The sequence below is a fragment of the Sus scrofa genome, chromosome 1 (assembly GCF_054392235.1).
Source record: "Sus scrofa isolate SSC_HxYL_T2T_F1_AM1 chromosome 1, Sscrofa_HxYL_maternal_Yorkshire_Landrace_v2.0, whole genome shotgun sequence".
In the NCBI taxonomy this organism is placed as follows: Eukaryota; Metazoa; Chordata; class Mammalia; order Artiodactyla; family Suidae; genus Sus; species Sus scrofa.
The window spans coordinates 170721169-170748248 of record NC_139383.1 but is presented as its reverse complement, the minus strand read 5'-3'; the positions used below and the strand labels follow the sequence as shown (position 1 = coordinate 170748248).

The 27080-nt window shown below is 37.2% G+C and overlaps 2 protein-coding genes across 6 annotated transcripts in view; one reads left to right on the top strand and one right to left on the bottom strand.

Moving 5' to 3' along the window:
- The window catches only part of CDH20 (cadherin 20), a 208220-nt gene that overhangs the window by 81408 nt on the left and 99732 nt on the right, over positions 1-27080 (top strand). The window contains exon 2 of one of the 2 annotated variants that reach the window (XM_084977335.1): positions 26700-26867. The exons of the other annotated variant lie outside the window; for it this stretch is intronic. The gene's annotated coding sequence lies outside the window, so the exon portion shown is untranslated. The remainder of the gene's footprint in view (positions 1-26699; positions 26868-27080) is intronic. 2 annotated transcript variants of the gene reach the window in all.
- LOC102165284 (uncharacterized) overlaps positions 1-27080 on the bottom strand; it is a 780066-nt gene that overhangs the window by 654393 nt on the left and 98593 nt on the right. The gene's annotated exons all lie outside the window — the stretch shown is intronic.

The following is a 27080-nucleotide window of genomic DNA, read 5'->3' as shown; positions in this document are numbered from 1 at the left end:
AAATGTTGAAGAGTGATTATGGTCACTTTGTTTATAATAGGAAAAGAAACAAATAGGAATAGCCTACCAGTCAATCAATTGAGGAATATGGGTGGGGCAGAAACATAATGAATCAGCTGAAAGGGGGCATAGAATCAAAAAATATTTAATCATTAAATTGACAGAACAATGTAAATCAACTATAATAGAAAAAATAAAAACCTTAAAAAATTTAACCACAATAAATGAATAAGATATAAAAATAACCATAACCATGGCTACTGCTTTAAAACTTAATTTATATTTCATCTATAATGAAATGCTTTACAGTCATTAAAAATACTTTAGTATTTACTTAAATAGGAAAAACTTCATGGTATTCTGATTAGAATGAGGTTACAACATCACATGTTTAGTATGACTTCTGTTTGCAACATATATACTCTAAAGGAAGAGCACACATGAGTACATTAATAGTGACATCTCTGGGTGGAGTAAGACAACATGTTCCAAGCCAGTATGATTTATTCCTTTTTATGTATTTTCTAATGTCTTCACTATTCACAAATGACCTTTGTAATTAGGGAAGTAAAAGTTTAACCAGAACAACAAAATGAAGAGTTGGGAGAGGGAGAAGAAGAATTCCTGAAACTAAGGCAGAGTGCTTTATTTTCGCTTTTACCCCAAATCCCAATAACCTAAAATGAAATGTTTTATGCTTATTTTGTACCTATAAATACAAAATGCTTTAATTTCATCTCCAAAGTAGCCATAGTACCGTCCACACTCACATCTTTTAATCCATTATGTTGAGGCTTTTAGAATTTGTATAGTGGGATCTATGAAGTCCACATTCTGCTGTCAATCTTAACACCAGAGGTTTTAGAAAGTGGCATGAATGAAATGTACTAAGTCTACCCTTGAGATACAATCATTCCACCAAACATTTTTTTTTAACCAAAGCGTGAATACACATTTCAGTTGCTATATATAAAAATATTCACTTTTCAATATGAAAATTCAGCTGCAGTGGGAAGAGAATATAATGCATTGTAAGAAAAATTTTAAGTTATAAGCTTGTGTAGTGATGCATTAAAAACTCCTAAAAACTGTGACCATCCAAGGGTTCCTCTCTGAATGAGTCTTTTATTGCAGCGAGTTGGCACAGTGAAAGATAAACTGCCTTGTTCTGACATCACACCAGGGTGAAAACACACAGTTCTGTTGACATCAGTACAATGCACTACAATATATTTTTATGCCCTCTGTAGGTGTCAAAAGATCTCATTGGTGGAAATGTTTAAAAAAAAAAAATGCAGGGAAAATCCCTGCAATGAATAGAGCACAAAAGCATTTCAATTTCCTAGGAAAAACTGGAGTCTACTTAGAGATGTGACAGTAACATTAAGCATAGAAATAAAAGGAAATTTCAAAGGGGCATAAAACACTTTTCCTGTGTCACAGTCCATTATGCATACTCCACACATCTTAGGGCAACATGGTATACTTAAGAAAGTTAGTTTATCAGGAAACGTATATATAATACACCTCAAAAAATCAAACTTAATTTTGATGTAGACATGGTTTTATCTCTCCTTCAGCTCTTTTGTTCTCATGCCTTGTGGTCTTAATTAAAATCATCTTTATTTTTTAACTTGTGATAAAATATGAATAAACATAAAACTGACCATTTTAACCATTCGTAAATGTATAGTTCAGCAACATTAAGTACACTCACATTGCAGGGCTAACATTGCCACCATTCATGTCCAGAATGTTTTCATTTTCTCACACTGAAATTCCATACTCATTGGACAACAACTACTCAGAGTAAAACATTTTAAATAAAGGGATAATATCAACAAATGTATGAAAACATTATTTGGTAAGTCAAAATTAGAATAAAGAAAATACATTTTGATGTGATGTTTCCCAAACCTCTTTTGTGATATTTTGCGATATTCTAGCATATTTACTAACTAGTACTTTTATTAACTTCATATTTATCATCTAATTAGCTCACTATTTCCATTTAACCCTTAGTACACTTGAAAAAAATCATCACTGTTTATCATTTAAGTCCAATAGGCTCTTTATATATATATATATAAAGTCATTTTAAAGATAAATTACACAGGAATAAAGAGGAAATTTTTAAACTATTTAAAATTTCATAAGAATTTAAACATAAAAAATCTCCTTTAGTCAAGTAAATTTTGATGCACAAACATCATAAAAGATGAAATATTACTATCATATATGCTCTATGTGAGTCTTACTGCAAATATAGGCATATTGAAGTCCTTCCTGGTTGAATGACAAATTGAATGAGAATGCCCTATTTTCTTTTGTGTCCTTAGAAATAAATTGTTCACTGGATGGCTTTTAAATTTCGGGAAATTCATGCTAGACAGCTCCATCTGAAAACTTATAATCACAAATTTTGCTTTTATGATCAATTTATGTTCTGCCTCCTTGCATTTATCTTTTGATTCATCCTATAATTTTGAACCAGTTTCCTCTATTTCTTCACTTTGCCATTTGGGGCAGCAAATGTACAATTCTGAATTCTCAACCTTTTCAATAAAAACTAAAAGCAGATCACAAAGATGATGTCTTCAATCTTATACTATTCTTGTAATATGAAACAATACTTTGGGCAATGTAACAAGAAAACAAGAGAATAATCCATTTTACCATTATACCATTTTTGGAGAACTTCAAATTTAGGGGATTCTATCATTCTTACATATTCTTATTATTTTTGTCTTTTTGGCAAGTTATTAATAACTGGTGAGTAATGATTAAGTAATCCCTAAGATGAAGAACTAGCACTATGTGCCAAGATATAAAAAGTAAATATAATAAGATCACTAAGATCTTATATTTTAGACTACAAAAGCAGTTAATGGACCCATGTAGTAACTGCAAGATTGAATGAGTTTTTCCTATTTAAAAGAAATAGCAAATTTTCTCTTTGTTCTTTGGAAGACTTCGAAGGGGGAATAAAATTCATGAAGTATCAGTCCTTACAAATAGTTAAACCTGTTCAAAAAATAAAATTGGATACAATGGACCCTGACAGTATACCAATGAAATAAATTTATCATAGAGGTAAATTTTTTTATCACTAACATAATTAGGAAACCAGTAATGCTTGCTATATCTGTCAGGACTGTGTTCCTTTATATAGCCACTTAAACTAACAATGGCTTAAACAGGTAAATCTCTCATGCAAAAGTAACTGATAGATAGGCAATCCACCTTAGCTATGGTAGTACACTGGTTATTAGGGATCCGTATCCTTCTTATTTTTCTGTTTTGCCTTTCTTAGCATGAATCTTTTGTTCTCAAGATTGTTTCATGGTCCAATTCAGCTGCTATTGCTCCAGCCATCTCATCTATATGAGAGGCAGAAAGCAAGAATGGGTCTAGGGCGGAAAGTATGCATCTCTCAGATGAATCAGCTCTCCTTAAGCATCCTTCCTGGATGTTACACATGGCATTTCTGCCTAACTCACTATCCAGAACTAAGACACATGATCACAACTAGTTGCAAGAAAGGCTAGCCATTATAGTCTTTCTGCTGGATATACTGCCACTGCCAATAACAAAGAGCCTCTTATAGTAAAGAAGGGCATAATGAATACAGGGTAGGTAGCCGATATTTTGTCCCACAACTACCAAAAACCAGAAGATAATCACAACACATAGAAGAAAAAATAACATTAAGATTAGGTAAATATTATTGATAACTGAAGTCTGAAGCCCAAAAGCTTCCTCTCATTCAGTTAAAATGGGAAAATATCAAGTACTAAAAAAAATGTTAAGTGATTTTCTCCTTGACTTCAATCAAAAGTTCTGAAAAGGGCAATAACAATTTCCCCTCAATGATTTGATTTAGTGATTCAGTATTCTTTAATGACATTTATGTAACACTCAAAATCGCCTCCTGGGAATTCCTGACGTGGCTCAGCGGTAACGAACCCGACTAGAATCATGAGGACACGGGTTTGATCCCTGGCCTCGCTCAGTAGGTTAAGGATCTGGCGTTGACGTGGGCCATGGTGTAGGTCACAGATGTGGCTCAGATCCTGCGTTGCTATGGCTCTGGTGTAGGCGGTGGCTACAGCTCTGACTGGACCCCTAACCTGGGAACTGCCATACACCTAGAAAGACAAAAAAAAAAAAAAAAAAAAAAAAATCACCTTCTGAATGACCAGTGGTGTGCCTTTCACAGTTTGGGAAAGATCGGGCTAAAGTGAAGAAATCACAAAAGGAGATAAGTATCTAGAAGTAAACTGAGGATAGAGAGAAAGCCAGAAAAAAGTGCTAGGTTAAGGAATTCTAAATTAAAATTTGGGAATTTATACCTAAAGAAGCACTTAGACATCATCTAGCCTTACAATCATAAACTCACAAAATTTAAAATTATTTTAGAAGTGATCTTTCCCATTGAGTATGATGATTATTTTTAAAACATATTTAGAAGCTAGGTATCTAAGCTCTGTTTCAACTATTGGAAGAGTTGAACAATGGGAATGAGGATGGAGCCAATAACTGGCAAGCAGTTTGATTCCAAAACATTTCTAATCCTAGAAAATGCTTTCTTATACAAAATTAAAATAAGCCTTCTAATACAACTTACCTTGTCTCCTCTCTGGAACAGAAAAAGTAACTTAACCTCTTCTCCATGTATAAATCCTCTGAAGTTTTGAGATACCACCTCACACCAGTCAGAATGGCCATCATTAATAAATCCACAAATAACAAGTGCTGGAGGGGCTGTGGAGAAAAGGGAACTCTCCTGCACCGCTGGTGGGAATGTAAACTGGTACAGCCACTATGGAGAACAGTTTGGAGATACATTAGAAATCTATACATAGAACTTCCATATGACCCTGCAATCCCACTCTTGGGCATCTATCCGGACAAAGCTCTACTTAAAAGAGACACATGCACCCGCATGTTCATTGCAGCCCTATTCACAATAGCCAGGACATGGAAACAATCCAAATGTCCATCGACAGATGAAGTTTTATTTATCTATTTTTATTCATTTATTACTTCCACCTAATTCTTTCTTATTTAAAAGACCACTTGAATATTTTTTATGTAAAAATTACAATACATACAAATAAAGAGCCCTTCCTGAATCCCACGAGGTAACCAGTATTATCAGCCTGTTATGAATTATTCCAGATCTTTATGCACATAAAGAAATGCATTATTTTGTGGGGCCCTCCCATAAATTATAATACATACATATTATATACAATATGCTTTTTTCACTTAATAAACCTTGATATTTTGCATATCAGCACCTAAAGATCACCTTTTTAATTTTTTTTTTTTTTGTCTTTTTCTAGGGCCGCACCCTCAGCATATGGAGATTCCCAGGCTAGGGGTCTAATTGAAGCTGTAGCCGCCAGGCCTACACCAGAGCCACAGCAATGCCAGATCCGAGCCATGTCTGCAACCTACACCACAGCTCATGGCAACGTCGGATCCTCAACCCGCTGAGCAAGGCCAGGGATCAAACCCACAACCTCATGGTTCCTAGTTGGATTCGTTAACCACTGAGCCATGACGGGAACTCCTCGCCTCTTTAATTTTAACTGCTGCATGGTATTCCATATTTGTAGTAAGGACAGGAACTATGATAAACCCTTAGAGTTTCCAGTTTGGCTCAATGAACAAAACTGCTAGAGCAAATACCCTTGTAAATATATCTGTATGTGTACTTTTATGCATATGTGCTTGTGTACAGAATTTCTCTAAATCACCTATAAACAAATGTGCATTTTTACAAACTTGATCGTGCCAAATCACCATGCAACACAACCATACCATTTCACATCCTATCAGATTATGAGAGTCTCTTATTTCCTCACATTCTCACAAATACTAGATACTATCAGTATTTGTGCCTTCTCCTAACCTGAAACAACCTTTTTTTTAAAGTCATGAGCAATATCTCTAAAGTCTTTTCTTTCCAAGCCTAGCCCTCCAATTCCTCCAATCCTACCTTTATAGATCATGGCATTTAAGCCTTTCACTATCCCAGCTTACCTCCTGGAGATACCTCAATTTATCACTGTAGCTCTTCAAATGTATTTCCAACAACTGATTACAATGGTAATAATGGTACAACTGTACTTTGACCTGACCTGTATACAAAATAGGACTGTTACCTATTTTCTTCTGAACTGGTAGATCTTAATGTATTATGAATCACGGTTCTCATTAAGAATCTAATAAAAGGGATGAACACTTTCTCCTAAAAAACAAAAGTCCCCATACATGCAATATGCATATAATTTGAGGTTTCATGAACCACAGACCCAAAGTTAATCATTTATTAATGCAGCCCCTAATAACATTTGTATTTTAGTAACCATATCATTGTTGATTCATACTGAGTTTGTAATCAACTATACTTCAAATTAATTTACATGATATATTTGACTACTGGAAAAATTACATATTTGTCACCCTTTTTTTTTTGTATTTTTTGAAGCTAAGTATTGAGCATTTGCATTATTCTTCAAATGACTTGCCTTTTCACTTTCTATCTATTCCATCAGCCCATTGAGCTCTTGGTAAACTATTTTAAGTCTGCTCATTTATGAATGTCTTCATTCATCTCCATGAAAAAGATTTAAGTAAAAGCACAACACGCCATACAGCTTCTCTTCAGAAGCTTTCATTTTTCTTCAACAAATATTTTTTGAATAACCACTATAGGCTAGGCTCTGAAGTAACTAAGCTGTGACCTAACACCTATTTGTCTTCTCCCGAAAGATACTAGTATAAATTAGTCAACATCTTGCTGAAATCCAGGTATATTTTAGGTATACTATAATCTACCAAATCAGTAACCTAAATATCAAAATTGGAGTTGACATTTGTTTGCATTGCCCTGATTTGTTCATGTATTTTTCAAAAGATTTTCTGAGCTTATTCTACCTCAAAGGTGCTGTCCCCGGGCTGAACTACAACAGTGCACATGACAGAGTGATGCCTCCTCTATGGAGTTTACAGTCTCATACTGGCTCCAAGTCATCACCACACACCTTGCTGAGTGTTCCAAAACATCTATTGAAATAATCCATTCTAAAAGTGTGCAAGAGTTCCCACCATGTCTCAGTGTGTTAAGAATCCAACTGCAGCCACTCAGGTTGCTATGGAGGTGCGGGTTCAATGCCCAGCCTTGCACAGTGGGCTAAAAGATACAGTGTTGTCACAGCTGCAGTGTAGGTCTCAGCTGTGGCTCAGATTCAATCCCTCGACTGAGAACTTCCATACGCCTCAGGTGCAGCCAGAAAATGAAAAATTAATTAATTAATCTAATTAAAGTGTGCCCACTATAAAAAACAAAGGGTCAAGGACATTACTTGATCTTTCCAAATAGTAATTAGCTATTTAAATAGCTAACTACTGATTAAGTTTGTCATTATTTGACCAACAGTGAGATACCAAAATGGTGTCTACAATATAATCGAGAATTTTTTTTAAGTAAATGAAACAGAAAAGGACAACAGAGGATAGCAAGAAGATTACAGCAAACTCAGAAAATTGAAAAGTAGTGTAATCTAATCTATTGAACATGAAGATAATTTTCACTTAATGAAATTCATAATATTCTCTCTTGCTATCTTTGCAAACTCACTATTATTACCAGAGGCACATCTCCTACTTGCATATTCAAAAGGAAAGTTCAGGATCTAAGTCTCTGAGTCTCTGGTAATCAAGCTTAAAAATTTCACTATTTAACCACGTAGTTCATATCTAAGAAAATGCACAGCTCTATTCCTGGATTTGTGAGTCTCTCAAAATGTAAACTGTCAGAAGTATTGTTTTTCAAAGGGGCACAAGATAACACAATTAATAATTCCGCTGGAAAAATTAAATTTAGTTTGCTTAGTGTCAATGAGTTTTTTTAAAAAGTAATTTTCATCTCAATAGTTACAAATTTCATTTTCAATAGAGTCCATATCATAAAATGAGCTCATTTTCTCAGCCATTTTTCAAAAATTTATGTACTACCACACTTACTGTACTTAATATCTAAAATAACAAAAGAAGTGTATTGATTTGGAATTAATACAGTTTTAAGACCATGCATTCATGAGTTGAATCAAGATGGTAACATTAAAAAAAAAAAACTCATGATGTGCAATGTTAAATTAACATCAGTGGCTCTTGAAATCCATGGGACAAAGAAAAAGTTATTTCCTACGTAAGCTTAAAACCATAATTAAACATATATTTCACTTCTTTTTCAAGAATATTCTTTTGAGCACATTTGATAACAGCTGCAGGGAAAGCAACTTGCAGCTTCTAGTCAAAAGAAAAACTATTGGTTCTTTAGAAGCTACTTTATGGCTTTTCGAATTCTCTTTTTGTCTCTCCACCTCAGGTTCTACTGCTTGATATCATTTGTGGAATTAGAAACTAGTATTTTACTGGAAAAAAATAATGCTACTACAAATGAGAAAAAAATTAAACAGCTAAATTAATGAGAATTTCTCTAATTGCCTTCTAGTCAGCCAGGCATTTCTGTTGACCCTTGCTCTGTGTTTTTGAGAAAAGCTGTTATTAGAAGAAAACTACATAGTTATAACTGCAAATTACATTTTTTTAAAAAAACCAAACTATTTTTACATCTCAGAGAAATACTATTACTCAGCATGGGAGCCAGGATTCTAAAAAAGATCATCACACTGTGAGCTTTTGATTACATGAGATTTAATAGAAATTATTCATAGAATACATTATAAATAAGTATAAAACATGTAATCGTTAAATGCTATATTTATATGAATATATAGTAAATATATAAATACAGATTTATAAACATCTGTCAAATATATAAATGTATTTCTAAATATACATTTTCTATAAATGGCCATATTTAGTAGATATAACTAGGAAGTGTGAAAGGACCTATAATTCATAAATAAAACTTTCCATGCCTCATGTATTTAACATAAGCTTATTCTATGAAACAGTAGAGAAAATATGTCCCTATGACTATATTTTGCTTCTGACTGTTCTTTTGCACAAACATCAACAACGCGTTTTTCTATTGCTTTTGCTTCTTTATTGTCTTGAGTCTTTAAACATTGACAATTAGCAAAGGAGGAAATTTTTTTTTCTTTTTACAGCTGTACCTGCAGCATAGGGAATTTCCCAACCAAGGAGCCTACAGCTGATGGCCTACACCACAGCCACAGCAACACTGGTGGCTTGCAGCAACGTGGATCCTTAACCCACAGAGCGAGGTCACGGCTCGAACCCGCATCCTCACAGACTCTGTGTCACATTCTTAACCCACTGAGCCACAATGGGAACTCCAAAGGAGGAAATATTTTCTGTAAATTTAAAACATTTGCAACTCTTCTTTCCCTTCATCTAGGCAAGTTAACTTGAAGCAGCAGGAAAGAAGAGAGGAAAAATTAAATTGTTAATTTTGTGACTTACAGTGAGGCTTGTGAATATATGACCAGACCAGTTTACCTACTACTTAAAACATAACTTTATAATTATCATTTGGGAGTTCCCGTCGTGGCGCAGTGGTTAACGAATCCGACTAGGAACCATGAGGTCGCGGGTTCGGTCCCTGCCCTTGCTCAGTGGGTTAACGATCCGGCGTTGCCGTGAGCTGTGGTGTAGGTTGCAGACGCGGCTCGGATCCCGCGTTGCTGTGGCTCTGGCGTAGGCCGGTGGCTACAGCTCCGATTCAACCCCTAGCCTGGGAACCTCCATATGCCGCGGAAGCGGCCCAAGATATAGCAACAACAACAACAAAAGACAAAAAAAGACAAAAAATTAAAAAAAAAATAATTATCATTTGGTTTTACTGCTTCCTATTCTTTCCTTTTATCCAACATCACAATCAGCATTAGCTACTGGCTACCTAGAGCATCCATTCTAAGCAAAATTACAAAACTGTCAGTCATATTTTTACTTTAGAAAACATGTGAGTGAGCCAAAGCTTAGTGCTAGTCAGCTGTTAAAACTCAATCATTGAGCACTGAGGATACGCAATTGCTCTGTCCAGTGGGAGAGTAGGAACAAGAGCAAATCCTGAGCAGGTCAAGAATCCCATGAAGAGTGGGCCACAAAACATGTGGTCAGCAGTATCAGGTCAGTATCAAAACACAGAGAAGGAGTATTCAGAGCACAGAAAGAATAATTTTTGGAGGGGGGCCCACCCCTAGTGTACCCCTTGTGAGCCTTGCCCGGGCAGTCTCCATCAGCACCTTGGTGTTGTGGTGACACAGCCTTCCATCTTGAGCTTCTCTAGGTGTGTCTGAGGACTCGTTCCTTGGTGTAGAGAGTCCACCACTCTATGAATTAGACTCTAACAGTACAATCCCACTAAACTGGATGTCAGTGATCTCTGCTCCAGCCACCAGGGCCAAGTCCCTGTCTTCTCTCTACCCTGACTCCCCTGAAAATCATGTATCACAAGATTGAGGATCTGCTAAGGCCATGCTGATTCTTTTTAACTTAATGTATCTATGTCGCATTGTAACATCTGGCCAATAAAAGCCCCTATTTAATCATGTGTTTCAGACTCCCCAGACCCTGCTCCTTCCCACTCTTCTCTCCATAAAAGTTCCTAAATTCAAGACTCTGTGATCTGAGTCTATAAATCTCAAGTTCTATAAAATTCTTTTACTTAATACAAGTTGTCTGTATTTCGCTTTGCTAAAAAATGGGTTGTCTATGTTTCACTTTCAACTACCAGATTAAACTCTTTCAGACTGACAGTGTTTTAATGTTTCCTAAAGTGCCAAAATTAATTAAAAGATGTAACATATAATAAGAGATAATCTCGATCTTAAACATTTTAATCATTTCTAAAAGTTTGTAATTATTTTTTCCAATTGTATATTTATCCTACTGTCTGGTAAGTATGCCCCTTTTAGCCTAGTTTTCCTACACTCATCAAAAAAATGGCCTGCAAGACAACCTCCAGAACTGCACCCAATGCAAACTCGAGTACATGCTAGCATTTCAACTCACATTTATAAGCAGTGTGCTATGGACACTGAAAACTCACCTCTCATCTTGTACAACAGTTGTTCAATGGGAGGCCATCTGAAACCAAAAAATCTTATTTTCCTGGGCATTGGGCAACATGGCAGTATTAGCACTGATTATTTTGTTTCTAAATTAGACTTAATTTGCTTTAGAACAGAGAAGATGCCCTTCCTAATCAATATAATATCTGTCACGCAATGGAATCTTAGAAAATACATAGTGATTACTAAGATCTCATCCATCTAGACTTTTGTATATACTAATTTTATTTAATGTCAAATAGCATTGATTTAAGATAGTCAATGTAGTCTTTGAAAAAACATATCCCCAGAATACATATTTTTTTGACATTTGCTTTGAGGTAGACTTCTTAGTATCACAGAATAATATTGGAATTCAACCTGATATAAGAATATACAAAAAAAAAAGAGTCAGAAACTCACCCTCTGCTTATATAATTTAAATCACATAGTTCCTCCTCTTTTAATATTTTGCTTTGCAACAGAAAAAGAAATGGTGTAAGAATTCGGCCCTTTGGAACATAAACCATTTTCAGGAATTCCTCAATATTCTCACTCCAATTTTTTAACAAGTAATGAAAAAGTTAATCATTAACAGAGTTAATCATTTAGATTTCACAGCTTCTAAAATATCTCCCATTACTCAACAATCCTTTCTCTTTCTCTCCCTTCCTCCTTCTCCCCCTCTCCTTCCATCCTGAAAACATCTGACTGAAAATGCAAGAAAAAACTGAGGATTATGTTTCCGAATGGAAAGCCAAAATCCTTGAGATGCTTATGTCAGACCATAGGGTCTGTGTTTAGAATTTCCCCACCTTTATTATTCAGCTTTGTTCTCAGGCAGAGGAAGATGGACAGGAAGTGACAGGAACTTCCAGTGATGACCCCGTCCCTGCCTCATAGAGTAGAAAGTACAGTCCTCTACTCTCAGATAAGAGAAAACTCAAAAGGAAGGAGACAGAGAATGAGGAAGAAGGGGGTACAGGACAGCTGAGGGACAGCAGAATGAAGGGTACCCAGTGCCTCCCTCACTGCCCCTCAGGTTGTGATAACCAGGTGACCCCAGCAAGACTTGCACTGCCCAGAGCATGTTCACCTTGCCACTCACTGCACTGTCCTGTGCCCCAATTTAAAATGGGAATAAAGAAAAACTACTTCCCAGGGTGGTTGCAGGGATCAAATGAGTTAACATAAAAAAAGCTCTTAGAAAAAGGCCTGGCACACAATAAGCCCTCACTAAATCATTTTGTAAGAAACAACATGGCGTACAAGAAGCACAAGGACATAAAATTTAGAAAGGACTTGAAAATGGTTTTTGAAAGCCTTGGGGAAGGAGAGGAATTATATGAGGAAAATGGCACTCTTTTATCTTTTTGAAATACAGAAATTTTTAATATACCTAGAAAATGGGCAAGGGAACAGTTTTTATCTGTTTGCTTCTTTTGGTTTTTGACAGAACATAAGACTCTCTAACTCCGGTCTCATAGTAAAGCAGTTCATCCATATGGGCAGAGTGTGAGAATTAAAATATCTTGTCCACTATCTACCACTGTTCCTTCCATGACAGGTCAATATTGCTTGTCCCAGAGGAGCTGGCTTAATGGCCTGCATCAGCAGCATACTGTATGATTCATTTCTTTGCAAGAAAGTCAGTCATCATTTTCATAAACATTTGCAGTCACTGCTCATCTCTGCTGCAGCATTCCTGTGACACAGCCTCATTGTTTTGTTAAGCAGCAGAGTCTGTGTGCTCTGTCAGGACATTGACAAGCCCTGCTAATCTCTGGAATGACTCCAGCAGGGAAATTAAAGCCCCAAACATGGGACGGCAATGATTCAGCCTGTGGTCAGTTAGGCAGGGACTGGACTGAGACCACAATGTTGAAACATATTTTAAGAATAAACAGTGTGAAGGACACAGAGCAAACTAGGGGTCAGAGTAGAGTGAGAGAAGAGCATCAAAAATTAAGAGAATAGCATTATTGTTGCTGGGGGAGCTTTGGGGAAAAGAAGAAACAGTAAGAAAGAAGGATCTGTTGAGATACATAGAGATCTAGATCTCTCTTGGAGGAGCCATGCAACCTCAAGCAACTTTCTTCACATCTATGAATCTGGTTTTCACCTGTAAAAATAATAATAATTGTACAGAATTTACTATGTGGCAGGCCTTATTATATCTGCTTTATATGTGTCAACTCATTTTATCATCACAGCAACCTGATGGGGTAGGTATTAAAATGTTGTCATTATTTTAACCCATTTTACAGAATAGGAAACTGGAGGAACAAAGATTAGGTCATTTGTTGGGAATTCCTGTTGAGGCTCAGTGGGTTATGAACCCAAGTAGTATCCATGAGGATGTGGGTTTGATCCCTGGCCTCACTTAATGGATTAATGATCCAGCATTGCCATGAGCTGTGGTGTAAGCCAGTAGCTGCAGCTCCGATTCAGTCCTTAGCCTAGAAACTTCCAAATACTACAGGTGTGCCCCTAAAAAGCAAAAAAAAAAAAAAAAAAAAAAAAGTCATTTGCCCAACGTCATCCACCTAGAAAGCAGAGGACCCAGAGTTTCCACCTGGGAAGGCTAGCTCCAGGGCCCATGTGCTCACCCACTACACTATGCTATACTGCCTCTCCAAAGAGGTAGAGAACTGAACTACAAATGTGTATCTCTAACTTCTGCTTGGGGTGAATACAGACACAGACTATTTTTTGTTTCTTTCAATTCCAACTCTTCATAAACCAATACCATTGTAATACTGCTAAAAATATGAAGTACTAGAAAAATGAGCACAGGATTGGGAGTTCTTGCAATGTCAGATTACTATAAAAGTTTCCAAATGCTTTCCATTTCTATACTTTTATCACAGACCAGTAATAAATGGTTCCCAGACCAGCCCTGATTTATCAACCATGCTGTGTGCAGCACTGAACTGATGATTTCTAAATTCCAGCTTCATGATTCTACTGGGTAAATTGTGAAAAGCTGTCTGTGTTTCCCTCTTCTCTACAAAAACTCAGTCCTAATAGAGGTTAAAATTAAACCTAAACGAGGCACCTAAAACAGCTCCTGCTTGAGGTTAGACATCTTCCCTCTATTTACAAGCATTTGCTGAGCACCTGCTTCGTTTCTTGTGTTGTGTCAAGTGTCATGGATAGAAAGATAAAGATACAGCCTCTTCCATGAACTCAGACTCTAGAGGAGAGGACAAAAACTACATTGGGTGCTTCAAGATTACCACAATTACTGATGACATTTAAAGCTATAAGAGCAAAAAGAAAAAACATTCTTCCCTCTCTCTTTTCAGCCCCTTTCAAGAAATAAAAGGAATGGAACCTGTGATTCCCAAGCCATCCTTTCTACCAGCTGAGTATAGACAGAGTAGGGAGGTGTCAGGGCAAAAATAAAAAAGTATAAAATTAATTTTTAAAAATGGAATATCCAATCAAGTCAGAGCATCAGTTGGGCTCTGGCCTTACTCATGCTGCAGCAATCCTGGCCCTCTCTCTCCTTAATATTTCTATTATATGCTCTCCTTCTTCAAGGTCTGGGTGGCCGGAAGATGTCTCATGTGCACTCCATAAGTACTCCTCTCGTTGTTGCCCATGGGACACCATGGCCATTTTTCTCCTACTTTGATCTGGTTCATTTCAGTGATGTCTTCTTTTTTTGCATTTAGGTAAGTGGTGGTTCAGCCACCAATGGCTGCTAGAGTCTCCTGTGCATGATAAGAAAGGCCCTGCTATCTAGTCAAGCGTTCCATTTTCCATCACCAGAAAAGAGCCTTATCAATGTTGATGCCTTTTGTCTCAATATCTCAACTCTCCTAAAGTTTGTTTGTTCTTCCATTTTGCTTGCCTCACTTCTCCTGTATGGAACTGAAGTTTCAGTTCACAGGGTTAGGTTTAGAAGGATAGCAATGGACTCTGTAGAATCACACCTCTCAGACACTAGCCCAAGGCTCTCTGAGATGTGCACATCACCTCTCCCTCTGAGATGAAATAATTCCAGTTTGCTTAATTCTTTCAAGTAAAACGGATCTGCCAGTCCTTCAGGCATACCTGACACAAGGTTAAGCTAGACTGCCCATTCAAGAACATTCCTGTGCCTCAACAATATGCTCCCTCTTTTTCTTCATTTTTAATGATTAAAGACAAAGGAAAAGAGGGAGCATAGCTTAACCTTAACCACTTATCTATGCCACAGTAATTCCCAACTTTAAAAAGCCTTGGGAGCTCTCACTGCGGTTCAGCCAAAACAAATCTGACTAGGATCCGTGAGGAAGCAGGTTTGATTCCTGGCCTCATTCTGTGTTGCCATGAGCTGTGGTGTAGGTTGCAGATGCGGCTTGGGTCTGGCATTGCTGTGGTTGTGGTGTAGGCCAGCGGCTACAGCTCTGATTCGACCTCTAGCCTGGGAACCTCCATATGCCATGAATGTGACCCTAAAATAAAGAAGCCTCCACAACACCACACCTAGTAACACAATTTAGTGCAAGCAGCAGTGGAGAATGTTATATGGGAATCTGGATGGTGATGGGAATTTTATCTGCCTCTCTGGAAGGTATGGCAGTATGCAGAGAAACCTGTCACTTCTTTGCTATATGCAGGCAAACAAAGGAATTTTTGGGAAAATTATAGTGTGCTAGATTTTAATTTTTTTATAATGATTTTTATTTTTTCCATTATACCTGGTTTTTAAATGCTAATTCACATATCTTTTGGTATTTGTTTCTCTGTTGTTTTTCCAAACACAAACCCCTGCACTGGATGTTGATTCTTGAAGTTTTGCAGGATATCTCCTATCTCTTAAAGTCATATTTCCTCTTTCAATTAAGTTTTCTAATTTATATACAACTTGATTTTTGGATAAGATTTATTTTTTGTGTCTTTTGCCCTTTCGATTATTTGTAACTTCCAAATAATCACAATTATTATGTTTGTTGTTCCAATAAATAACAAGCTGACTCAACATGTCCAGTGATTTCTGCTATAAGGGAAATCCTGGTCCTCAAATGCAGCCACAACTTAAATATTTTTAGCTTTTTCCAAATTTGATATCTCTTCTTCAAATCACCTAGAAGCAACAAAGTATTCTTCCCTCTTCTCTCCAGCACACCCCCACCCCCCATACCAGGCGGCCTCTCCTCCCCTGATTCTCTCTAGCACAAAAGAGTTAAAACATCAGGGCTATTCTTGCAAAGTCTTAGTAATATGCCTATCAAATTAAGAGCAGAGAGCAGCTCTGGGAGTTCATTTTGAGAAGTAATTTTTCACTAATCCCTTCTCAAATAAACAGTGATAGTTTACAATTATTATTTCTTATTTAGCATTATAGTTACCCTTCTCGCCCTTACTTCAGCCTTATGTTGCTTTGTAGTTGATACTCTGAAGAAAAAAAAAACCTGCAGAGTCCTTACATTTTTGTATTTGTGTCACATATCATATGTGAAACTTTGAGGAAGCTGTAAATTTGTACGTGACCTACACTGGTGTCCTGACAGCACAGGACACCTGGAAGGGCTCAAAAATGACAGTAGAATATCTGGCTCCCATTACTGCTCCCTTATCCTAGGTATCTTTAAAAAAAAAAAAAATGGTGAAAAAAGAAACTGCCTTAGTTGTTTTTACAGGTTGGTGACACTTACTAGCATAAATTTCACAGTATCTAGATTGTAAACTCTCTGGGAATAGCAGTTTATCTTTTTCTTTCTTTCTTTCAAACAGTGACGGGTATAAAATGAGTTCTCATCAACTACCAGTCAGTTGATTTCAGAGGTAAACCATGAAACAATTCTCTTGGAAAATATCAAGAAAACATGTCTGATAAAGAATGAATTTGTTGCATTCACCCATCAAATGTTTTATATCCCTATTACCATCAGCTACAGGTCCCCAGTCAAGGTTTGATCAGAAACGTTACCTCTCAAGTGAGTATGGGGTAAACTGAAGTTGCTGAGTCTGAGTCTATGTGCTCCCTCCCAGTCCTACTGCTCTCCTTCTCCCTGGGGAATCTGCTCCTACTTTTCTTGCCTTTGTCCCTCTTCACTAGAGACTGGGCTGTTTGACCCTGTGACCAGTTGATACTTTTAAGGCTCTTGACATATTTTACTTAATTGCCCTCCACAAAGGATGTATACCAACACCCCCACCAACAGTGCAAGAATGGTAGTATTTCAGCAGTCTCACCAAAACCGGGTATAAGGAAATAAATGGCAGGTGGTGGGAGTTTCTCACTATTGGAATGACAGGTTACAGGTAAGCAAAGTGAGAAGCTAGACCAAACCATGTAGTACTGGATGAGAATCAGAGATATAAGTATGAACTCATATTTAGCTTACTACAGCTACAGATGACAGAGAAATAATTAGAGATGTTTAGGTACATATGAGTTAGCTTATATACATATATTTCCTAGCTCTGTCCCTTGAAAAGGGCCAGAAGTAATGACACCCCAGCAGCATTGAGCACTCTTACGGCACATATCTTGGTTTCTAATACCATTCTCCAATAAAAGGAACCAAGGGATCTTGAAGAAATGGTTGGTTAAGGGACTGGGGCATAAATACACAAGATAAACCTGAGACATCTTCTGGTGCCAGCAAGTAAAAAGTGCTCAGAAAATAAATGATGGTGGCATGTCAGAAATCTCAGGAGCCAACCTTAAAGAGTTCCCAATGGTCAAAGCTGGAATAATTTGAGCAATAAAATAACATAGCATTGAATTATAACCTAAAGTAGAAGATAATTATCCATGAGTCCATACTGATAAAATTAATAACTAAATAATTTAAAAGGGAAAAGAGACAAATCTCCATGAAGAATTCCAAATAATGTATGTAAATACTCCACCCTCAAGGAGATGGAGCATAATCCCCCATTCCTTAAATGTGGCCTGCATAGTAACTTCCTTTCAAAGAGTATGGTATGGAAAGGGGAGAGTCATTTATAGTGGAGAAGTCTGAAAACAGTGACTTAACCAGGAAACTAAGGTTAACATCAGCAGTGATAATCCATAGCATGTATCCTCAATATGATGTGATGAGAATGGCACTTTACCTCTGTGGTCTTTTTTCCCCAAAACCCATAATCTCTGTCTCATCATGAGGAAAATATTAGAAACAACCCAAATTGAGGGACAGTCTATAAAATACCTGATCACTACCTCAAAATTGTCAAGGCCATCAAAAACAATGAAGTCTGAGAAACTAAGGAGACATGATGATTAAATGTAACATAATGGCTTGGATCCTAGGAGGACAGAAATAGGACACCAGGTAAAAACTAAGAATGGACTTTAGTTAGTAACGACATCTCGATACATTCATTAGTTGTGACAAACGTACCATAGTAACAGGAAATGAGTACAGGGTAAAGGGGAACTCCCTGTAATACTCCTGCAATTTTTCCATTAAATCTAAAACTGTTCTAAACTTTAAAATTTATGAAATGTTTTTTAAAAGGCCTAAAGGAGTTCCTGTTGTGGCTCAGCAAGTTCAGAACCTGACATCGTGTCTGTGAGGATGTGGGTTCAATCCCTGGCCTCACCCAGTGGGTTAAGGATCTGGCGCTGTCAAAAGCTGCAGCATAGGTCACAGAGGCAACTTGGCCCTCACATTGCTGTGGCTAAGGCATAGACTAGCACTCAGATTCGACTGCTAGCCCAGGAACTTCCATATGCTGCAAGTGTGGCCATAAAAAGAGAAAATAATAATAATAATAATAATAATAATAATAATAATAATAATAATAATAATGCCTAGAAATTACCTGGCATATATAGGTGTTCAATAAATGGTAGCTTTATTATTATTATTTAAATGATTTTTGCCATTTTGAAAAGGAAAGGGAAATATCTGGTTGTTTCTATTTGAATTTCTTTGATTATTAATGAGGCTGGACTTTTTTTTTTAAGTTTGTCTTTGCTTTTTATATTCATATCCTTCATCTGGATCAGTAGCTTCTTGATTCTGCTGTTTATCTGGCTTCACTAGGGTGATCAAACTTCCCAGTTTGTCAGGACAGTCCTAACATATGTCTGCTGACCCAGTAAATGATTAATATGATCCCCTTTCCTGTAGAAAGATAAATTATATGGTCACCTACTATGTCCCACTGCTGCCCTCACCTACTTCGTGTGTTCTCCCACATAATCATACTACCATTCCAGCTTTTACTCTCTACTCTGCCAGCACCCAGAACATACCTTGGCAAATAAATGGGGGTACTCTTTTTTGGTAGCTAATAGTCTTCTGCCAAAAAAATTCAAATATTTTGCTAAATGACTACACTTTGTAGAAGATACAATTCCAATATAAATTGCAACCCAGTTCAGCTGGAAAGAACACAGTGTTCTAAATATGCAAAAGTTCCTTTTCCAAACACTTGTGTTCTGAAGGACATTTTCCTCTGCCCATCCTCTGTGTTGGACTGCATTCAATGCCACCCCAAGACAAGGCATGATGCTACAGAGCTGTATACACACACCGTCTTGCAGCCACCACAGCATTCCTTCTCTTCCTTCCTTCTCTTCCCTCTTCCTCCCCCTTCCCTTCCCTTTTCCTTCCATTTCTTTTCTTATCTCACTTTCTTTTTACTTTCCCTTCTTCTTTCCTTTCTTCCCTTCACCTTCTGCTTTGGCATGGAGGAAGTTATTTATGGTTCAGTTTATTTCCCCCTCCTTTATTTATTATACAAATAAAGTCACTGAAAAAAATTTTTAAATGCAGATAGGCCAAAAGAAAAAAGTCCATGCTCACAGATAGCAATTACTATTTTCATGTATCTTTCCCTAAATCTGTTAGGGGCAGTGTACCAATGTGCAGATCGTTGCTGGAATCAAGAGCTTCCTGGCTCTCACACATACTGACTATGTGACCTTGAATAAGTTGCCTTGGTTTTCACACATGTAAAATGGAGATAAATGATATATATTATTAAAATATACCGTATCATTATTTATATCAGGATTAAACAAGATAATATAAGTAAATCACCTAGGACAATGCCAACAACAGAAAAGGTGTTCAATAAGTGGTAGGTGTTATTAACAATACCTATTTTGTCAAACATGAGATCATACTAACGTTCCAAATTTGGTACTTGGTATTTTGCTCAACAAAATTCAAAACTCTTTGCTATTAAAGATCTATACTGTTATTTTTGACATTTATTTCTTTGTGTTGCATTTTTATTTTGAAATACAATGATAAAAGTAAATGTTAAAAAATAACTAATGATCACATGGTAGTTCTATATTTAGTTTTCTGAGTTACCTCCATACTGTTTTCCATAGTGGCTGTAACAATTTACAGTCCCACCAACAGTGAAGGAGGGTACTCTTTTCTCCACACCCTGTCCAGCATTTGTTATTTGTTGACTTGTTAATTACCATCATTCTGACTGGTGTGAGGTGGTACCTCATTGTAGTTTTGATAGCCTTTCTCTAATAATTAGTGATACTGAGCATTTTTCATGTACCTGTTGCTCATCCATGTCTTCTTGGGAGAAATGCCTATTTAGGTTTAGGTTTTCTGCCCATTTTTCAGTTGGGTTGTTGGTTTTTTTTTTGTGGTTGAATTGTTTGTATGTTATGGAGATTAGACCCTTGTCTGTGGCATCATTTGCAAAGATTTGTTTCCCATTCTATAGCAATCCCACTCCTGGGCATATGTCTGGACAAAACATTCATTCAAAAGAGTTACATGCACCCCTATGTTCATCACAGCACTATTCACAACAGCCAAGACATGGAAACAATCTAAATGTCATGAATGGATTAAGAAGATGTGGTACATATATACAATGGAATACTACTCAGCCATAAAGAAGACAAACTAATGCCATTTGTAGCAACATGGCTGGAACTAGAGATTCTCATGCTAAGCAAAGCCATAAAGAAAAAAAAAATGAAAAACATCATATGATATCAATTATTTGTAGAATATAAAATATAGCACAAATGATCCTATCTGCAAAATAGAAACATATCATGGCCACGGAGAGCAGATAGTGGTTAGTGGTTCCCAGCAGGGAGGAGGGAGGGAATGGGATGGATGGGGAGTTTGGGGTTTTGGAATGCAAACTGTTACATTTGGAATGGATGGGCAATGGGACCCTACTATTCAGCACAGGGAACTGTGTGTGATTGGCTCACTTTGCCATACAACAAAGTACAGCAAAGAAACACTGTAAATCAACTATCCTTTAATAAAAAATAAAATAATTAGTGAACATCATGTCTTACCACTAATTTAGGAACTCCCTAAGCATTCTAATTTCCCTCTGAATTATCACCATTCTCATATATGAATACAGGGACACTACAAAGTAAAAAGTCTGGGCCAATGATGTCTGCGGCAGCCCCTTGCTCTTATGAGCTCCACATCCTCAAATCCAGATGCACCATCAGGAACCGGGACTTGGCAAGAGGCTTAATGAGCTCCAAGGAACAACCTAAGCTATATACAGTATTTCTCAACACAGTATGAATTTTAGGTGGTGTTTTTGTAATTTTATTAGAGTAATTGGCTCTTTGGGGGTTTGTTGGTCTATTTGCAGGACTGTTGTTTGTCATTGTTGTTCTTTGTGTTGTTCAGGAGCAGGGATTCGGCTTTTACTTGCTTTCATAATTGAGAAATAAGAAACAAGAAAACAGTACAGAAAATGTAATTTCTGTTTACTCATAGAAAACAGAACCTTAGAAACAACTTCAGGGGTAGAATCAATACAACACAAAGAGAAAGTATTGAGTTTCTCAGTATTTGACTAGATTTTCCCTGGAGAAAAGTCTGAGGGCTAATTATCTGGGGACACATATACACATACATATTCTTAGGGTTTCAGTGTAATAGCAATAATAGCCCTTTGCACAATGATAGCACTGTGATATGTGATGTATTTCATAGGCAATCCATTTGTTTCTGAATACATTTGCATAAAGCACTCTGTAAAAAAATAAACAAGCATGATGTATATGAATCAATTAAAGGAGCCTTTGATGATATATTCTTCCTGTCAGTTAACTGGTCCATTTCACCTATTAGAAGTCCCTGACAAGGACAAGTAGCACAGTCCCTGGTATTTTAGGCAATGATAAATACCTGTTGGACTGATTTGGAGGTAAACTGCTATAAAATAAGGTATAGAACTCTGTATTTAGTTTATTGGTTCCGTGGAGAAAATATCCTTCAGCATAAAGCACATGTATTAAGGGCTTACTAAGCACCAGACATTGTAATAAATGTTTTACATGCTGACCTCACTTTTCCCCTCAGACACCTTTGAGGGAGATATTAGGATGACTTGACTCTTACAAACAGGGAAACTGACACCTGTGGAGGTTACATCAGCTACCAAGGGGCCACACAGCTAACAGGTGACAGAGTGAGACTGACAAGAATGCCCTTTTCTTGACCACTTCTCTCCATTGTGATACCTGTCCTGGAGCCATCTGTGGGCAGCTACACCAGGACCCAGGGCAGGCACCAGCATCAAACCCTCTTGCAGCTCAGTAATTATTGAGCTACAACTGATTTTTAAAATATGAATATAACATAATAAAAATCATTGACATATATGGACGTTTGATCCATAAAGTAAATAGCAATTGAACTTATTCCAATTTTTGTACAATTTCAGTTCTTTCAGAACATTCTATGTCAGGTGTCCAAGATAAGGACTGAGTGAGAAGACACAGTAGATGTCCTATGTTTAGCCCTACTTACTGTGATAGTGTCTGAAGGTAGCACTCAAGGTCAGAATAATGATATGAAACAAAGCATTTTTACCATACTACCGACAACTTTATATACAGTCTCATTATACCTTCACAACTGCTAGAAGTAAGTATTTCTATTCCTTTTCTACAGACCAAGAAATTGAGAAACTCACAGGAGAAAGATAATTATTCAGGCCATCCAGCTGGTTTCATAGGCTGGCTCCGTCTCTTCCTATTTCTTTGACCTTGAGCAAAGCTGACCTTCTGCCCATTATATTATACTTCCTCTCATGGTGCCATTATATTCTACACACAGGCCAACCTCAGACAAAAGTGTGATGTAGGCAGATACCCTCGGTACCTCCCGTGATCCCCTACCTGTTTGCTCCTTCCCCTCCTTTCAATGCGCCCATTTCTCCCACGTTCCCAAGAATCTCATCCTGTCCAGATTCTTCCTAACATGGAGAAAAATGCCACTGCCTTCCCCAGGATAATTCACATCATAATACAGGCCAGGCGTGATGCTGGGCACAGATGGACAAATATGAATAGGGAGCTGACCCTTTCAAAGAACACACAGCACAGCTGGGAAAAGCAAAAGGGATGCCATTATCCTAGGACAAAGAATAGGTGGAGAAAGCCATTTTCTGAAATACATGTAACAGCTTTATAGTGATATACTTTGCATGCCATATAATTCACTCATTTAAAGTGAAGAGTCCAGCGGTTTTTTAACATATTCACAGTGTTGTGCAGTCATCAACACAATCAATTTTAGACCATTTTAAACACCCCAGAGAGAAATCCTGCACACACTAGCTTCTCCACATACCTCCTACACCAGCCCTAAGCAACTACTAAGCTACCTTTTATATTTATAGATTTGTCTATTCTGGACATTTTATATAAATGGATAATATAACATGTGGTCTTTTGTAATTGGCTCTGTTCTATTTCTTTTATATTCCTCACAATAACTTTAGGATGAGGGTATACATGTTTATTCCTCCTTTACAGCAAAGGAAACAGACTTAGGATAAGTAAAATGTTCCCAAATCAAGCAATATGTACTATGTGAGCCAGGACTCAAACCCACAGGCAGAGTGTTTTAAAAGAAACAGAACAGAGCCTGGTACTTAGTAGGAACTCAATAAATTACAGCTAACAGAAGGAATGCATTAATTAATTAATAGAAATTAATGAAGGAACACATGAATAAAAAGTACCTAGCACAGTATCCTGCACTAGGTGTTCAGCAGTTAACTGTTCGTGCTCAATACATGCAAGCAGTAAAGATGAATGTGCAAAAAGGGCAAACATTTCATTGTTACCACCATCCTGTGACCAGAACACAACATAAGTGGTAGATGTCTTCATATGTTCTGCCCTGTTGGCAGGTCGCTCCCTGAGGTCCTGTCAGACAGGAAGAATTCATGTCCACAGCCACTCAGCTCTTTCAGCTGAGGAAACATGATTTGTGAGCCACCATGCTCATCATCCTCTTCCATCAGGCCATTTATGGCCCTTACAATTCCACTCTTGATGAGAATGCATAAAATGTTATTGGCCCTGTGTGCTTACTGTATAATATACGGAACTTACAAAAGACATTATTAAATATTGTTAAATGAAGGGCTGAATAGGTGCACTAAAACGACTGCATGTTGAAAGGATTTGTTAACCCCACTGATGCCATAGAAAGTAACTGCCACATTTCCCCAATTTCTCCTTGCACAAAAATCATTGTTAAATGGTTGGGAGTTCCCATCATTGCTCAGTGGTTAACGAATCCGACTAGGAACCATGAGGTTGCGGGTTTGATCCCTGGCCTTGCTGAGTGGGTTAAGGATCCGGGGTTGCCATGAGCTGTGGTGTAGGTCGCAGACTCGGCTTGGATCTGGTGTTGCTGTGGCTGTGGTGTAGGCCATCAGCTACAGCTCCAATTGGACCCCTAGCCTGGGAACCTCCATATGCCACAGGACAAAAAAAAAAAAAAAAATCATTGTTACATGGTTTGAAAGGACCGTGCAGAAAGGAAGTTCTGGGTTAAGAACACTGGCCCCAGGGTCAGGAGCCTTGGTTCAAATATTGACTCTGGCATTCACATTATTTTCAGCAATTCACTGTACTTCTCTGGACATGAGTTGCACTTATAAATGAGAGGTTGGTCAGTATAGCGTCTAGGCTCCCCAACTCTGGCATTCTTTGAATCCACAAAAATATTCAGTGTAGAATTTATATCTACTACTCTTTTTTTCCCTCAGTAATTTCTCTATTCATGATATCAGCACTGTGCTTTCAGGATGGGCTGGATGAAACATTAAAAGCAAAGAATCTCGAGGTAGAATTGCCTAAACTGATCTTATTTAGCCCAGAGGCTCCAACCAAGTGCAGAGGACTTGGGCAGTGGAGTGAACTGTTCCAAATGACCAAGAATAAATATTTTGAAGCTAGAAAGTGGGATCAGTGGTATCTCAACAGGTGCACTTCATCACAACTGACCAGTCCTATCACTTCTACATCCAAACACACTTATGTCTCTGTTTCCACCTACTCCTCGTGCACTGGTCTCCAGACTAGCTCTCTACGCTTTATTGTGTTTCAGCTGTATCTCTTGCTTTCTTTCTTCTCAACTCCTCTGAAATTGATTGCTCCCAAGGGACATAGATTTCTTCACTGGCATTACATGTGCTCAAGTATGTGTACAGTGACAGGAATAAGAGAGGGATTGATTCAGAGAAGACAAGGGAAGTGGAGAATAGTTCTGGAGAAGGCCCTGACTCCCACAAAAACATCTGACACAGGAAGACAGACAGACAGAGATCACCTTTAATAGACAAGTCCTTAGGGAAGGCCCTGACTCCCACAAAAACATCTGACACAGGAAGACAGACAGACAGAGATCACCTTTAATAGACAAGTCCTTAGGGCAAACCAACCAAAATATGTAGAGTACTTCAATTTTTTTTCAATGTTACTTCAAATCAATTTTTTTCTGACAAATGGTTCATAGGTACCGAGATACTGGTATATATTCATTTTTAACAAAGAAAAATGATTTTTTGACTGTCTATCATACTTTCTAAATAAGATGGCTGTGTTCATGGGAAGACCTATAGATGAAAGAAGCACCGTTAACAGTAAATCATAAAAAGTAATGTCTAGATTCTGAAGCTCTCAGAGAAGAGTCCAATGTGCCATATATGAATGTTTGCAGTAGGTTTTCTGTGTAGTCTGTTACACACAAAGTAGAATCCTACATTTCTATAACAGCATGAATTTATTCTCATTTCATTGTTTCAATTCACTTTATAGTTAAACTAAAAAGCATTTTTATAATTGGAGTGCATATCAGCCTATACTCACATATCTGACTTTTTGCTGGCTTCACCATTTCTTAGAGCAGGAGAAAAAAATTTTCCTATTTCTACAATACTGTAAACCCAAGGAACCCTAAAAGGAAAGCATATAAAATTATAAAACCAAAAGAAGGATAAATATCACATAACTTCCCACATGTATTGAACATAAAGAGGAACTAATAGATGAGTTTACCAAGAAAAATGAAAATGTTTTTGGCATATTCCAATTCCAAATAACATATGTTTCCAGAAAAAAATTAATTCCACAAACTAGTATATTAACTGCCACCTGTCTTTAATAGCCTATTTTAACTTTTTCTGTGGGAAACTCTTTATTGCATTAATGAACTTCATCAAGTATTTCAAAAAACAGTTGCCCCACTTTGCCTCCTGAATAAGTCTCCCTGTGGTCAATTATTGTTCCTAGTTCTTCATTTCTTTCCTATAATGATATTACACATCATTTCCTTTGCTACATGACTTCACAGAGCCCCCAGCAGTGTCAATAAACTAAATTACCACATTGTTTTTTGGCTTAACCACGTGTCTTTCTCTACCTAATAGAAAGTTAATGGGTATGATGCAAACGAAGATGTAAATGTGCTTGCATAATGTGGCTTGACTGTTGTGTTTCTGCCATCTGTCATGACAAAATTATGTGTTGGGAAGCTCCTGATCCCAGAATGAGAGATACATGGAAGAGTTCCAAATGCTGCTATCAGCCTGAAGCAGGTATGAGGGAATTAAAAAAGAAAAATAAATATTGTAAACCACGAAGATTTGGGAGTTGTTTGTTACATAGCTTTTTGCAGCCAAAACTGACTGATACATTCCTTCTGTATCAGTTACCAATTGCCACAATCTAACAAAGCAACACAAAATTTGTCACTTATAACAACAACCACTTGTTTTTACTAATAACACTAAAATCAGTTGGATAGTTCT